The 16,737-nt window shown below is 39.6% G+C and overlaps 1 protein-coding gene across 2 annotated transcripts in view; it reads left to right on the top strand.

Annotated features, from left to right (window-relative positions):
- Window positions 1–5,551: 5,551 nt before the first annotated feature.
- The window catches only part of LOC124260639 (SH2 domain-containing adapter protein D-like), a 72,802-nt gene continuing 61,616 nt past the window's right edge, over window positions 5,552–16,737 (top strand). Inside the window, exon 1 of one of the 2 annotated variants that reach the window (XM_046694965.1) lies at window positions 5,552–5,817. The gene's annotated coding sequence lies outside the window, so the exon portion shown is untranslated. Of the gene's footprint in view, window positions 5,818–14,253; window positions 14,361–16,737 lie in introns of those variants that run through there. The other variant, XM_046694968.1, reaches the window with a different exon arrangement.

The following is a 16,737-nucleotide window of genomic DNA, read 5'->3' as shown; positions in this document are numbered from 1 at the left end:
TTTCCTTATGTTCAGTGTTTAGAAGAGCGTAGATATCTCACAAGCACACATGCCCTCCCAACTGGATTGAGGTGCAGAGGTGAGTGAGAGGTCAAAGGCGCTGTAGTGAGCTGGGCAGAATAAATTTATTTACAAGGACGAGGATCCCAGATCCCAAATTGCGATCCCATCAGTCATTGCATACCATAGGTTTCGTAGATTTCACTGAAGTGGAAAACGCCTGTGTCACTTTTGGCCACATTTCCTCAAGCATTTAACTGACCTGTTGTTCAGAGCGGCGTTACACCAAGTGACCGAGCCACTCGCCCCAAGGTCAGCTCAAAGTATAATGCCCGCAAAGTAATCTTGTTGTCCCCTAGATATGACAAAACCTTACTCACCCAGACACTCACACAACCCTGTCGTAAGAGGCTACTGGTGGGATCGGGGGCTCAGGCTCGATGACCAGGGCCTCCTTTCACAAAGCACTAAGGTGATCGTAAGTCACAAGGTAACCTTAGTACAATGTTAAATAATGGGGGTTAAGGTTAACCTTAGTAAAGGTTGTTCCGCGAAAGGAGCCACAGGTTGACACTAGTGTTGGGAATTGGTTGAAATCTCACACTTGACGATTGCTTCATTACCAACGAACAATCATCGAAAAACATTGGTTAGCCTCATTTTTCAGATTTTCCTATCCAGGTTGTTATTGCAGAAAAGTATAACATGATGCAACTTGCTACTTTAAAGTGATGACTAATATATCATGAACATAAACTTCCTGGAGTCTTAGAGAAATATTTAGTCATGACTTTTCAGTTAGTGAAGCGACTTTTCTAAGAATTAGACATGTTTTCAGGACCTGACAACTTCTAAGATATGTTCCATCGTCAAGTATTTCAAACACTAAAACAGAAGTTCCAAAACTGTTTATGTTCGATTATGAGCAAATGTGATCGATTGCTTGGTCGTTTGGTCACTGCGACCATCTTCGATTATTTCAATTAATCGGAACACCACTAGTTGACACATGTCATTGTATCCCAATTGCATGCAACGATGATCATGATGCTGATCACTGGATTGTCTGGACCAGACTCGATTATTTACAGACCTAGGCCATACAGCTGGAGTATTGCTAAGTGCCAAACAACCAACATTGTGGACCAGAAGGTTTCACAGTTCCTGAACCATATCATTTCCGTTTCACCCTGCCTTACTGTAAGACAATTGTCCTAAACGAAGCAAGGCTAGAGGGTCAGTACATCTCCCGCCTCACTGGGACTTCAATTGGAGTGGTTTCCATCATATAGCTGGAATATTGCGGCGTTACGCAAGAAACAGCACTCACTCACTCACTCTTGAAAGAACTAAAAGGGTTGTGTTACTACATGAATCTCGATGGTGGGTATGGCTTTGAAAAATAAATGTTGTCGTCGTCGTCGACGTTGTTGTTGTTGTTGCTGGTGTTGGTGTTGTTGTTTATCCTCTGAAATTGTCAGCTCACTAATTCAACTGAGTAAACGTTTTACTTCTCCCGGTTGTGACTGTCAGTGATAGACGGCGTAGGTCAATGCCATATGTCACTAGACAATAACTGACCTTTGCTCCCGCCACATCAGTTAATGGAAGGATGTGAGTCTCCGCTCTTTAGGATATGCACCATTTTAGATGTCCAAAGATCATATCAAGTACCCCTGTAATCGAGATGCTTACCAGGCTGCCACAAACACAAGACACTGGGTTATTTGACTGTGTGGACCCGGCCACCATTCCAGATATTTGATTAATGTCCACAATAAAATGAAATGCTCACTATCTTGAGTAAAAGTTTAGTCATAGATTGACTTAGTTTGGTTTTACGCCGCCTTTAGCAATATTCCAGCAATATCACGACACGGGACAACATAAGTGGGCTTCACACATTGTCCCCATGTGGGGAATAGAACCCGGGTCTTCGGCGTGACGAGCGAACGCTTTAACAATTATGCTACCCTACCGCCCTATTCATTGACTGAATGACATCGTTTGACTTGACATGGGTTAACGTGTACACTGTAAAAAATTACCGTGATTTTGTTACGGTATAATGCCTGGCAGCTGGTTGCCAGCAGATTACCGTAGTAAAAATGGTTGTACCGTAAGTACAGCACCTCACTGTAGATACAGGCTTTCCACGTAGGTACGGTAATTTGTTGGCAACCAGCTGCCAGGCATTAAACCGTAGTTACAGTACATACAGTAATCTGCCTGAAGCAAAAAGATGCCATGAATTTCACTGTTGTATCATAACACACAACATATTACACTGAAGTCCTGTAACTTACCTTTTAAAACCAAAATTAAATACACACTTTCAACATTAACAAAAGACAAAGGGAGAATTTTTCTTAAAATAAGCACTTTAATTATTTTCACATGGTTTTCTTAACACTGGCTTGCATGTACATACACATTACATGCATACCACAAAATAAGAGGCAAATCCAACAGTCACGATAGTGTGCAATTCAACCTTATTAACTGCTATTCCCTTATAAGTGAATGAAAAAGGAGTCCCATTTTCTTCAGATCAAAACATATCATTATTGACAGCAATTATAAATAAATGAACACTTTAATTATTATCAGCAGATACAACACCACTTTTGCTGGCTAGTAATTTAAGCATGTTCAGGTAAACTACACTGAAAACACCATACAGTACTCACATGGTTTTCTTAACAGTGGCTTGCATGTACATACACAGCCCAAGCCAACAAAATAGTCTATCATGAGTGAGATATCATAAGAGACAACTCCCTCAAATAAGTCATGTCAGAGAATTAAATACTGAAACCTGTTTTATACCATGGCATGACATTCCAGGATTATCAATAGTGTGTGAAACACATTCATCATAAGACTGTTTTGTTCTTCCTTCATGCCCAGCCTGTTCAAATTTATGGCTCTTCAAATCAACTTGTGTCATGTGACAGTACCTGCAAAAGTATTGAGCTGAAAAGCTCTCTTGAAAGCCCCCTATCATATGAGAACCCAGATTGTCACCAAGAATACAAATAAGTGATCCCTTAAGAACGCTTTTTCCAGAGTCAGAATTCACAGTAATTCCTGTGTTTTCAAGTATTTTCAGGTCTGCTAACAACTTTTCAAATACCTTTCTTTGTCCAAACTGTTTTATTTCTATTTCTCTACATAACAACTGCATATGATCAATACTGGATCTTTTATAGGACTCAAAGTTACCAAGTGTAAAATATACACCAATCAGCTTGTGTTTTTCCTTTGCTGCCCCAAGAGGATTGACCACTTCAAACGCATCCTGATAAAGAATCAACTGGAAACGTTTACCTTCAGTGGCTAAAAAATCATTAGATTTAAATGCATTTCCATCACAAATATCTGATAGTGTGCCACATGCATTTCCAGTAGAGGTGCCAAATTTAAAATGCGATTTGAAGTTTTTGAAAAGCATGGCTAATGCTTCACAGATAGGCACATAATGATAGGTTTTTGCCTTATTGTTGCTATCATAACCAAGAAATATTTCTTTTGGCTCAATATACACAAAGTGATTCTTGCCAAAAGTTTTTTTCTTTTGGGGGCACTTTGCAGTGGTCCACTGTTGCATGTTGTAAACAAGTCAGACTTTGTGATTTCTGACTTAACTTCACTGATAATGTCTTCTGGTACCCTCATTGATTGCATTCTTTCATGTAACTTTTGTAACTGAATAGAAAGACTTATCTCATGCATCTCTTGAAATTCAGTGATCAACACTTGAATAACTGATTCTGGCAATAAATATTTTCCTTGCAACTTGAGGTAAAACGCAGCAAGACTTTTTAGAAATCATAGCTTGTTTTCTCATTTACTTGAAATTCATCAACAGTTTCTGTATCAAAAGATTCATTCAGTTGGTCTTGATTATTTTCACCTATTTGCAAAACAGAATCTCCATCCTCATCTGGGTTAACATCAACGGCATGGACTGGTTCTCCAAAACCATTATCGTGTGTGCTTTCATTTTCAGAATTAAGTGACAGCTTAATTTCTTTTGATAATTGTTTCCAATCATCATGTAAATGTTTTCTGGAGAGGTGTGAAGAAAAAGTTGATTTCTTACTAAATGGTGGCTTCCCCTGACAGGATTCAAATGGACACTGAACTTTTTCATTATTTGTGAAATGCCTTTTCAAATGAGCAACTAAACTTGGGAAATTGACAAATATATTATGACAATCCAAAACTGTACATTTTAAATTCAAATCTTTTGACTCAGCTAAACGACTTGCAAAGTGCCCCCTATTAGTTGCACCATGGACCATCGGCCTTCGGCAATGTGATCTTATTACATGTGACTTAAAGGCTGAATATTTGACAAAAAACTTTTCGCAAGTTTGAAAACAACAGCGATATATCACATTTGGGATATTGCGATGAAATTTGTAATGAGAAACGTATCTCAAAGGACGATCGCAACTGAAGTTGCAATGATCACAGCAATATGTAGCCATTGGCCGTACACGTGCAAGTGCGATAGCCAGAAATATAGCAAATGTAAACAGGTAATTGTACATCAGCATGAATCTAGACCTTTTGTAGTAACAAAAAACCTTAACTTCTTACACAGTTCCTTATTCGGCTCAAAACATTTCTTACATCGGAGAGGAGAGTTTCAGAAAATGTCACCGATACTACTATAATGCCCGGATCATGTCCCACAATACACTAAATTAACTGGGCAGTACCGTATATGTGGTTTATTGACGGTAACGCACCGTACGTGAGAGCCACGGTAACAAACCGTATAGAAATAACAGTGGATGGACTGTAATTTCAACGGTAATATTTTACAGTGTATTAACATACGTCATTTTTGCTCACTTTTTGGTTCCTGCATTTCAAGGGAAGATCATAGTTATAATTCATATGTCAAACAGACAGTTGCCGTCCTCTGATGTATCTATATGAGCTAGAAATACATGCAACATAATACGATGTATGAATAGAGAGTCAAAGGGACACAAAATATCCACAAGACTTCGGACAGTCAGGTCAGTTTTACCTTGTTTGACAATTCAACATTTTGACTCCAATCAAGAGTTCCCGTGTTATATTTGTTTTCTCATTCTTTGTTGTTGTTTCGTTTTTGGTTGTTCGGGGAGTTTGTTTGTCGTTGTTTTTTGCTTTCATTTTGGGGTTTTTTCGGGTTTTTTTAATATTTGTTTTTTTTGGGTTTTTTTGCTTTTGTTTTTTCGTTCTTTTGATTTTGTTGACGTTGAGTCGTTGTTGTTGTCGTCGTCGTCGTTGTTATGGTTTTACAGACGTGACGTGCATTTGTATGTGATTGTGACGGTGGTACAATATACACACACCTCAGTCACCTGGTATCATTACTGATCGTGATTCATAAACACCTGATAATGTTTGAGCCAGAGTCGTACAATAGACTACTTATGCTGTTCGCAGAAATTTCTGAACACTGTTGAAAGGGTTTAGAATAGTCGCTTTTAGGCCTTCTTCCCGAGTATGATATGTACTTCCTAGTTGTGACTGTCCTATCCGTGGGACTGTATATAGCCGCTGGGCTGTGACCGTGACTCGTACTGTACCATACAACAAAGGCGACTGACGTATACTGCCCGAAGTGAGACGATCGTCATTCCGAGACTCGGTGGGCACACTTCTATGAGGACATGGTTTTCTCGGAAGTGGCGACTTTATACGGTAGTACATACTTATAGACGTCGGGATCTCGCGTTTCTTTCCTCGGCTCTTGCTACACGCTGCAGTCTACTGAAGTAATCGGATTGTTTGTCCACTGGCCGTAATGGGGTAAGTTTTCATTGCTTCTTAATAAGCATTGTAAGCGTTCATCTTGCGTCAAGTATATCGCCGGTTCCGCTCGATGAGTATCTGGGTGAACGGCTGGATGCTTAATATAGAACATCACGACACGAATGTGTTGACTTAGCACAAATGATGTTTCTGTCAATGTAGAAGTTTGTTGTTCATAAATTATTTGCAATTTAGGAATCAATCCTAACTTCTTTATGAAATTGTATTGGAAATATGAGAGTGAGTGAGTATGGTTTTATGCCGCCTTTAACATATTCCAGCAATATGACGATGGGGGACACCAGAAATGGGTTCGCACATTGTAAATATGTGGTGAATCGAACCCGGGTCTTCGGCGTGACGTGGGAACGCTTTAACCACTATGCTACCCATTGGCAAAAACCATCTCATGACATACTGTCTGTTACATTTGAAAGTAACAAACAATGTATGCTATATGCTCGTACTTTCAATTACTAATGTTCGTGATCAAGACTCAGTTGTGACAGTCGTGATATTGCTGAGATGTTGCTGACTGCGGCGGTAAAACACATTCATTCAAGAACTTACTCCATGGGCGGATCCAGGAATTTTGAAAGGGGGGGTGGGGTGGTGGGCAGGTTCGGTTCGAACACCTGAACCCCATTGGCTCCGTCAACGCAAAAATCTTCAATGTGGTCTTAAGTCATTTTCAAAGGGGTGGGGGGTGGGGTTCGAACCCCTGAAACCCACCCACCCCACCCACCCCTCTGGATCCGCCAATGTACTCCTAAGTAAGACTAGCTTCTGGCAGTACAACATTCTTCCCGAAAGGCCGAATGTGTAATAACCAGATACACCAGACCTGACAATACGTATTTACAGGAAATAGTGCAGGATGAGATTAGTCGTCAGTTGCCCCTGGTTACATCTCCCGAGACGCGTTAATTTCCTGTGAATGGATGTTGCAACCATGATATGAACATCACAATGTTCACTAAATATAGAACCTCTCCATAACAAACAAAACACTGCCTTTCTACAGCTACCCAAGCCGCACTATATGTGATTTCCAATTTGGTTGCCCTGAATTAAGGGCACAGTACGAAGTAATGTAATTACAAACGTAAAACTGGATTTCACACAAACACACAAGTCTCTAAGGTAATAATTAATGGTTTAATTGAAAATTGTCCGCATAACAAGACTTCCTCTTTAGAGGATAGAAGTGTTGAACATCCACAGGGGCGGATACAGCATACAGTGTGTGTGTGCGTGCGTGTTCACGAGAGTTGTCACGTAGTCAACTTTCAGGACATGGCTGCGCGCCCCCTGCACACACACGCGCACACACGCACACACCACACAAACCACTCTGGATCCGCCTATGGTACATGGGCTTAGCATTCAGTACAGCCCTGGAGCAAGGCAAGACTAGGCGGAACAGGTATGGTTCTAAGACATTCTACCTAAAGGGGTGATGATGATGGCTAGCCAATATAATCTACCCCTTGATGCGACTGTACAGCGCGTAGGATAAACGTACACACTGTAAATACAAACGTACACACTGTAAACTCACTGTAAACTCAGCTGGCAAGAATTACTTAATGTTTTAATCGTTAATTATGAGGGTTTGTTTTACATTGCCTGACTGGTACCCTTCAGTGATGTCACCGACACTCGCTAAACACACAAACACACAACGTCTGTAGCCACGACGTTTTTGAAATTGCTAGGAAGGGGCGGTGGGGTAGCGTAGTGGTTAAAGTGTTTGCTTATCACGCAGAAAACCCGAGTTCGATTCCCCAGATGAGTCCAATGTGTGAAGCCCATTTCAGGTGCCCCCTCCGTGATATTACTGGAATACTGCTAAAAGCAGCGTAAAACCATGTTAATTCACTTTACATGCTATACAGGGCATGGACAACTTTAAATGGTGGTGGGGTGCCTAGTAAATAAGACATTCCTTGATCGCGCCTCAGATCAGTGTTTGAATCCTAACATGGATAACGTTAGAAGGTAGGCACCTGGAGAACATCCTAGGTGTCTACGATCTTGATACAAAATTAATCTCTGTCCACAAATCTTGTTTCTGTATTAGTGGTGATCCGATTAATTGAAATAATCGAAGATTGGTCGCAGTGACTAAACGACCAAGCAATCGATCATGTTTTCTCATAATCGAACACAAACAATTCTGGAACACTTGTTTTCATCAACAATATGTTGGTTTTGTCTGTTACATTTCATAAGCACTACAAGCGTTCCAAGTCATGATTGAATTTATCTTAAAGACACCAAGAGATTTATGTTCCTAACATACTAGTCATACTTTAAGATGTGAAATTTTGCCCCAAACCCCAAAATATCTACATGTTTTTTTCCTTTAACATTAACAAATTTCATAAATGACGCTAACCAATTATTTTCTATGATGATCGGTGGTAATGAAGCAATCATCAATTATGAGCTTTTAACCAATTCCCAACACTATTCTGTATCAGATTAACTTCTAGTTCATGTCCAGTATATGACTAGGACTAGGAGACTTAGAAGTATCTATCACAGATTGCAACATTCTCTCCGAGCTACATCGCCTGGAGGTCTCCACTGGCTCACCCAGTGAAACCGCCATACATGTACTAACGCTGTGTGAACACTATGACAGCCAACAACGGGAACGATGGGCATGAAACACTTGGCTTTGAATGACTGCAATGAAGCTTGCTAATGTTCCAGCCTGGTACCCCTTGTCGCGCCGTAATGGTGCCGTTACACCACGTCTCCCGCCAACGTACAGGACTTCTAATGAAATAGACCTTTGGGCTTATAAAATCCTTTGATGTAGTATGCTGTGATAGTAAAGTTGTTTCAAGAGATCGCAACCCTGGTTAGTCAGAAAATGTGAACTGTTGTACGAAATGTGATTTAACTTACAAAATGCGAATTACTAGTAACTCATATTTGAATATGCGTAAACTGACGTCACTCCGACAGACAGTTAGACAGATATCTTATTAAGTCTCACCCTATGTACATCAATATTAGAACAAGTAAAACATATGTACTCAAGCCATTATTGTAGACTTACTGAAGACTATGGTATATACATTTAAAACAATACCTTTCTTCAGACGAAAGTAGAAATATATATGTTTAATATATGCACGTAAAAAAACACCAGATATAAGGCACAGGGTATATAAAATGCCATACCATCATGTCAATCAATTAATCCAATCATATGGAGGGTATATAATCTTAGGGCATCTTCTCGTAAAGTATCATTGATTCCAAATGGCGAATGCACTGCGAGACTACACGTTATTTCTACGTCCCAAGGTGCAGTCGGTTTCGTGTGTATAGTAAACAAACGGACAACTGGGGACTTATAACGATGTCTCTCTATAAGTCAGACAGATTGTATCCCCATAGGTCATGGCTGAGTGGATTACTACTCCACTGACTGATACCTTTCCACTTCAACAGACTGACCTAAATAAGTCACTTGACTTTACACAGAGATCGACACCGATATGATCTCTGCTAGACACAAATACGAAATGACTACCTTGTTTAAGAATGTAGTCGGGGATGTTTCGAGTGAGTGAGTGAGTTTAGTTTTACGCCGCATTCAGCAATATTCCAGCTATATGGCGGCGGTCTGTAAATAATCGAGTCTGGACCAGACAATCCAGTGATCAACAGCATGAGCATCGATCTGCGCAATTGGGAACCGATGACATGTGTTAACTAAGTCAGCGAAACTGACAACCCGATCCCGTTAGTCGCCTCTTACGACAAGCATAGTCGCCTTTTATGGCAAGCACATGGGTTGCTGAAGACCTATTCTACCCCGGATCTTCACGGGTCCGGGGATGTTTCGAGATCTGGTTGATGTGTAAGAATGACGTCGTTGGTGTGAGTTGACTTTTCGTATTTCGTAACCTTGTATGGCTATATCTATTTCCCCTTCAGGTAGTTAAGTTGTCATTTATATATCAGCTAAAGAAATGGCATTGTTCAACAACAACACCCACTTCCTGGTCGGTAATAATGGCTCGCTTGTCATCATCTGTTAAGTGTATAGCACTTAACTTAGTGTTTTTAAATATGTCTTTTATGTCCATTTATACCTTGTCTGAAGGCACGCAAGGACTTCCTGGTCATGACTGGCTTGTCAACTTTGAGTGAATATCTAAAACAGTACAAGGAAGAATATTGCTCTTTGTACAATTCTCTCCTACCTTCCAACCGTGACGAAAAGGGAACAGTAAATCATGCTTGTCGTAAGACCTGACTAACGGGATCGGGTGGTCAGTCTCGCTGACCTGGTTGATGTGTACTGGTGACTACAATATCAAACACTGCTTTGTCTTTTCCACACTAGAAGATTTACTGGTCAGAGTGAAGAAGCTGACCCCAAGCTGTCGTTGAATTGCAGAGTAATGTGCAATTCTCTTATATACTGAGTGGCACCGGGACGGTGGGGTAGCCCAGTGGTTAAAGCGTTCGTTCGTCACGCCGAAGACTCGTGTTCGATTCCCCATGCATAGGTACAATGTGTGAAGCCCATCTGTGTTGTCCGCCGCCGTGATATTGCTGGAATATTGCTACAAGCGGCGTATTAAACCCAACTGACCCACTCACCCACTGAGTGGTACAAGAAAGTATGCCGAGATATATACTCACTTATACCAGTTTAACAAGTAATCTGAGGCTGGATAATTCTGTGTAGAAAATTGGTTCAGTGGAGACTTGAGTAAGAACTGCACTGACATTTATATTACCCTTGCAGTGATTGAAATATTGTGCTGAAAATAGCATATGTATTTATTTTCGGAGATACGATGTCTTTCCTAGATACCATCTGCAGCCGTTCTTTTTGCGAAAGATATATATAAATGCAAAATTTTAAATCAAAATACATTTCTAGAAGTAGAACCATAAAGAAATATTCCTTGACAGTTGCCTGAGCACCAGTACAGTTCGTTTTGGGGATTCCGATATAATATGGCTAACTAAAGATATTTTCAGTTGAAACTTGAACGCATGCAACAATCAACTGAGAGGTATAGTATATTTTGCTCGTCGGTTTAAAAGCACGAAACTGATTCAATTTGAATGCAAAATTCACTAAAAGTCTGAAATGAAAGAAGTAGCAAATGAAACATACGATCAATAAAGCTTATGCAAAATCAACATACCTCACCATATTCACTGCGAACCATGATTGCTTTTGCGAAGAGTAATGACGTCATTTATATGTATGGTTTTCAAGCTGACAACCTTTTAATATATATTTATTGTTTCAGAGATGTTTTCAATTAGATAATCAAACATATGAACTCATCTGAGAAGTATACTTTCTTTTGCTCTTCGGTATATAATAGGTTTACGGTTGCAATGCCCTGAATATTGATGAATGCAACATTCAACAAGAAACAACGCACCAGTTATTCCAAATATGGATATGTTTATTCGTTGTGTTTTCATCCATGTATAATTGACAGGTTCTGTTCACAATTTACAATAATTCCTCTCAGACATGTTAGGCCCGCCGAGACATGTGATATAAATGCAGTGAATAATACTCTCATTATTTGTAGCCGCTTGTTCGTAATAGGATAAGATGTGGTTGTATTAAAACTGTGTCACCGAACTTAGAGGCAGAAGCAGTGTCGGTAGGAAAGGCCTGTATCGACAAGACGGAAATATCCTTATCACAATGGTAAATGTTTCCTGAACCCGACGTGCAGTGATCGACATCTAGGCAGACAGGACATTGTGTAGTCTGTGTTACTTCATGCAGTGGCTACAGATTGACCTATTAACACGTTATAATAAATAAAGAGCTCGTTGTCTGGGTGATATTAATGTACATTGTGACGACGCAATGATGATAATGGGTAATAACAACAATGATCTATGTACAAGCATTGATGGTAATTACGTGTCAGCTCTATGTTGGAGAAACCCTGATGACATGCACGTATTTTACGTTTAACTTTCTTGAATCCCCGAACGGGGTATGGTGCCCTTTTGTCGCAAAAAACGTAAGAATTCTCTTATCAACATTTACAGACTAATAGTACATAGTGAGTATGGTTTTACGTAGCTTTTAGCAATATTCAAGCAATATCACCAGAAATGGGATTCACATATTGTACCCATGTGGGGAATCGAACCCGGGTCTCAGGCGGCGTGACAAGCGAACGTTGCATCCACAAGGCTACCCCACCGCCCGACTACGAGTATATTCCTCGCTGGATACGCAGTATGCCGTGAAAACAATTGGGTCATGAAAGATTTTCATTTGTCCGACCGCTCCTTCCACAGATAAAAGTGTGTGTTTTGAAGTAGTGATCGAACAAAAGGCTTGTCTGAAAATAATTTCCCCCATTAGGCTTGCACGCTGCTAACAATATAGAGGCTCGCCGAAAATAACAAATTCATATATTTCCAAAAATATGACGTTCCAGATCCCACCAGCATCTGGGAATTATCCGAAAAATAAAACATTTGTATTGGTTTTAAATCAAATTATAGTTTCGAAATATACCATATAGGAGCATTCATTTGAGTGCTTACAAGCCGTTATAAAGCTAGAATCTGATTGTCTTTAACTGGCTATATATGATCTATCTAGAACTTCGACATGCCCCTGTGATGTGATAATCTACAGCCAGTTGTTAAACAAACAAACAAATATCTAAAGGTCTCTTAGCGCTAAGATAGTCGTAAGTGCCATACATTAACATTAACTTATGACTATCTTAGCGCTAAGAGAGCTTCGAAAATCTAGGCCCAGAGCATTACTTATGAGCAAACTAATATGTCGAGGTATCATCACAAGATACTTAGTTGACATAGGTAGTTGTTCATGCTATCAGTCTCTGGTTTGTCTGTACCAGGCTAGCTATTCTCGAGACGTTCGTAACCCTACGAACTTCTAAAGCCCATTCTTAACACATTGGCTACGATCAAAGTTAAGAATTCTTAGGGCTACGAACGTTTCGAGAATAAGGCCCCAGCCTGGGCCTCGTTTCACAAAGCTCTCGTAAGCCTAAGATCTCGTAACTTTTCTCGTAGCATTCGTATCTCCTATACTGTAACATAGGAAGTAAAAATGCTACAAGAAAAGTTACGAGATCTTAGGCTTACGAGAGCTTTGTTAAACGTGGCCCAGACGCGATCATTTTAGTGGTGGTCTGATTAATTGAAAAAATCGAAGATTGGTCGCAGTGACTAAACGATATAGCAGGAATATTGCCGCTAAACAATCAACATTATTCAGCTGAACTTGACGACTGTTGTGAATGCTTAGTGTACAGCACTGTGTTTACTGACAACAAACCTGCCACAATGAACCAAATAACCAAATAGGTTGGTGTTATATGCCAGTGATAAATACAACTCTTGCACAAGGCCGCATGTCTCATCAATCTCTGCCCCTCAATCCCCTTCACTGTCGTGTCGCTATACCAGAAGTGTGGACGAAGGGAGATAACTACTGTCACCACCGAGAAGCGGACCTCTAAGACCTTTGACTGAAAAAACTGCCGGGCAAAAGAATGTACATGTACAATGTTTAATATTGGCTATATACGAAGCAAACAAGAAACGGTTATTCGACAATGATATATTTCATACGTCTTTCGGAGCTTACAGGCCGTTGTGATTTAGCGGGAATATTGTCGCTATCCCTGCTATTTTGTGCATTGTTTCTGTTATTGTTGTCGGCCTTGTACGGTTGTGATAGCGTTTGTACGTATTGTCAAAAATCGAGATTGCAAGTGTATACTATCATTCACCCGGTATAGGATATTCTGTTGTTGATCACGTTTTTGACCATAAAAGAAAGCTATAATATTATACAATGTATATATATATATATATATCAGTGTATGAAATAAGGCCCGTCCGACCGCCCGAGACGGGCTAGATTTCTGACAGACGGTCTAAATTTACAGCTAGCCAGCCCGATTGTCTGGTAAATTTTTTAGATGTTCCATACATCTGAGTAAATTCACCATATTTGGTCAGGTTAAATCCATTTTGGGCAGATAACATTTTGAAGTTACCAGCCCTGATGTCTGGCTGGATTTTTGGCTTATTTCATACACTGTATATATACCTTATTTCAGTTGATATACAGACCACCGGACCATTACAAACAACGTTCTGTTACGTATATGTAAACAAGTTGTGTGATAACGGCAAATAAATCATGTATGTTTACAACGTTACCCTATCTCGCAAAAACTCTTTAGTTTGACAAAACCACAAATATATCACGTTGTACAATTTACTTCCCCATTCGGTTTAGACACACTATACAAATGTTGAACTTTGCAATATATCGTGACAGAATCGTGACAGTTGTCGAATTACTAGTTCGCTTATCAGCTCCTGTAGCCTCACCCATACATAACTATAGTTCCCCGGTCACGGGAACCACTGGCCACCACACTACCCCCTTTGTGTCCGTATCAGGGGGGCTGGAGTAACCGTCGTCGTCAATATACCTGGCACCCCGCTGTGGGGTAGATCTACAGGTAAGAAACTGGTTTTCATAACTGTTTTGTATTTGTTTAAATTCAGACTGAAATATTATAATATAGTTAATCTGTATTTATGTGAATGTTGCTAATTAATGCTAATTAGTGGACAGGAAAGTAGAGTTTCATTTGGCATTCGGATCCACTCGTCTTAATCTGTATATTGCATATATAGCTCTTGAAGTTAAACGATATGCGATTTTGTCATATCACCATAGTTAATCTGATTTTGTTTGTTAAAATTCAGCTTGTAATATCATATCGTGAATCCCTGTTAATGTGAATATTGCCAACTAGTGGACAGGAAAGTGTAATTTGACATTCGGATTCACTCGGCTTACGACGTTTCTTATACGCTCATCAGAAGTTAAGGAACGTCCGATTTAGTCGTAGTTAATCTGTAGTAATCATGACACGTTACCTATATAGTCATTGGATAAAATCATAAATAGATGTTCATGACCATGAATAATGAACTGAATTCATGTGAAAATATCCATATTCCTTTACTTCTTTTGAGTAGTATACGCACTTGAGGCAGATATAGAATAAGAATATACACTGTGTATAGCCATACCTCACTGTACACTGTACACTACACAAGTGTGTACAGGAGGACACTATTTTTAGATAACTTCGATTTAAGGTTAATAGATTTAAGAATTAATTTAGAATTAATTACGTCTATAATTTAACATCGATGAACATAATGGTTATTTCTGCCAAAGGATTTTTGTGCATTGTGATTGTCAAGTGAACTAGTAAAAGTGGTGAATGCAGTTTCAATATGGATTCCACAGAATGATTACCGAGTTGTTAAGTTTGGAACGAGAGGAGCCGAGCGCGAATTGATTGCGCGTTTGATGTCTTTACACTCGGAGAGAAGAGGAGTAAACGGAGGATCCTCCCGGAGAGGGGAAGGTTCGATTTTTCGGTCGCGTCATACAAAAACAGGTTGATAGATGGTACTTGTTACCTGCCTGGTACTCGGCAGTGAGGAGATTAACATGGACCGGTCCCTGGAATTCAGATATCTGGATCTGAGTGGGGTCTCCAGATAGCCTGCGGCGTGGTATCTCAGCCAGAGAGCTAGCACTAAAGACCACGTTTGTCAAGACTTGTACAAACATATTTTTCGAGCCACATTAAAATGAACTACTGATATCAGTAAATGTCGAATATATTATATTTCACTATATCGATCCAAGATATCGGAAAAGATGTTGCCTGATGTTATGAAATTGATGTTTTATATTTTTATCATGAATAATGATAGTTCTCGTGTAAATACTAGTACATTTGTCCCATTACAACTGCAATTCAACACTCAGTATTTTATACAAGACAATATTGTGTTTTTGTGATAAAAAAACCTAAATGTATCTGAATATGTATATCCGTATTTCATTGGAGTGAAATAAACACAATGCCGGAACTATTTCGAATACGCTGTTAACTGCTGTTCTGAGTTTCTAAATATTATCCGTTAGAAACTATATAATAAATAGGTTATTTGGTTCCTTTTGCCAGATATCACGTTTACATCCATATAAACGTATCACTTGGACAAGAATAACTAAATACCAATCTACTATATGTAGTATATATTTATCTGACATATCGGAAAATGGAAGATGATCCATTATGATACCATTTTATTATTCAATTTGTTATTGATGTTATGTTTTATTAAATACTACAAATATTTAAACTTGGCAGACATAGTACAACTTTCGAATGTCGCTTGCGTGAATCATTTTAGAAGCTATTGCAGCCATTGCTTTTCGCGAGTTCAGAGACCAAGTGGAATTGATATTTTATTCAGTCTGGGTAAGACGCCATAATCAGTTTACAGACCAACCTTTTCTGTAAAGATTTCAGAAACTGATTCAATTTTCTAATATCAGTCTTTCAATACCATGGAGAAAATGCATTTATGGCAAGAGATGTTGAGCAATCCCAACTCAAATCAGGTTAAATGCCAGTCTGGTTTATTCAGGCCTGGACTTAAACAACTTCATTTTTTTACGTCTTCTTTGCTCTACGACGTCGACGGACGTAACTTCTTCATGCATGTTTCGATTTTCTGTCTCATGCTCTGACGAAATTACAAGTAAGACAATTTTGCACAGAATTCCCCAATTTCCGTCCGAGACAGTCCGGAAACTGCCGAGATGATGGTTCAAATGCCGGTTAAAATCACCTGTATCTCATCAGTGATGAGGCCTAAAAATAACCATCTGTCCTGAAAAGTTAGAGTGAACTCTCAGCCTCGCTTCATTCATGGCAGAGTGTTAAATGAGAAAGTCAGAAGTGTGACCCCTTCTTCCCCCGCCTGCCTGGAAACACGACTCGACTACCGACGAACTAACTC

The sequence above is a fragment of the Haliotis rubra genome, unplaced genomic scaffold, assembly GCF_003918875.1.
Source record: "Haliotis rubra isolate DU_JTF1 unplaced genomic scaffold, ASM391887v1 Scf770, whole genome shotgun sequence".
Lineage (NCBI taxonomy): Eukaryota > Metazoa > Mollusca > Gastropoda > Lepetellida > Haliotidae > Haliotis > Haliotis rubra.
The sequence above is the reverse complement of the archived record's forward strand: the minus strand, read 5'-3'. Positions and strand labels throughout refer to the sequence as shown.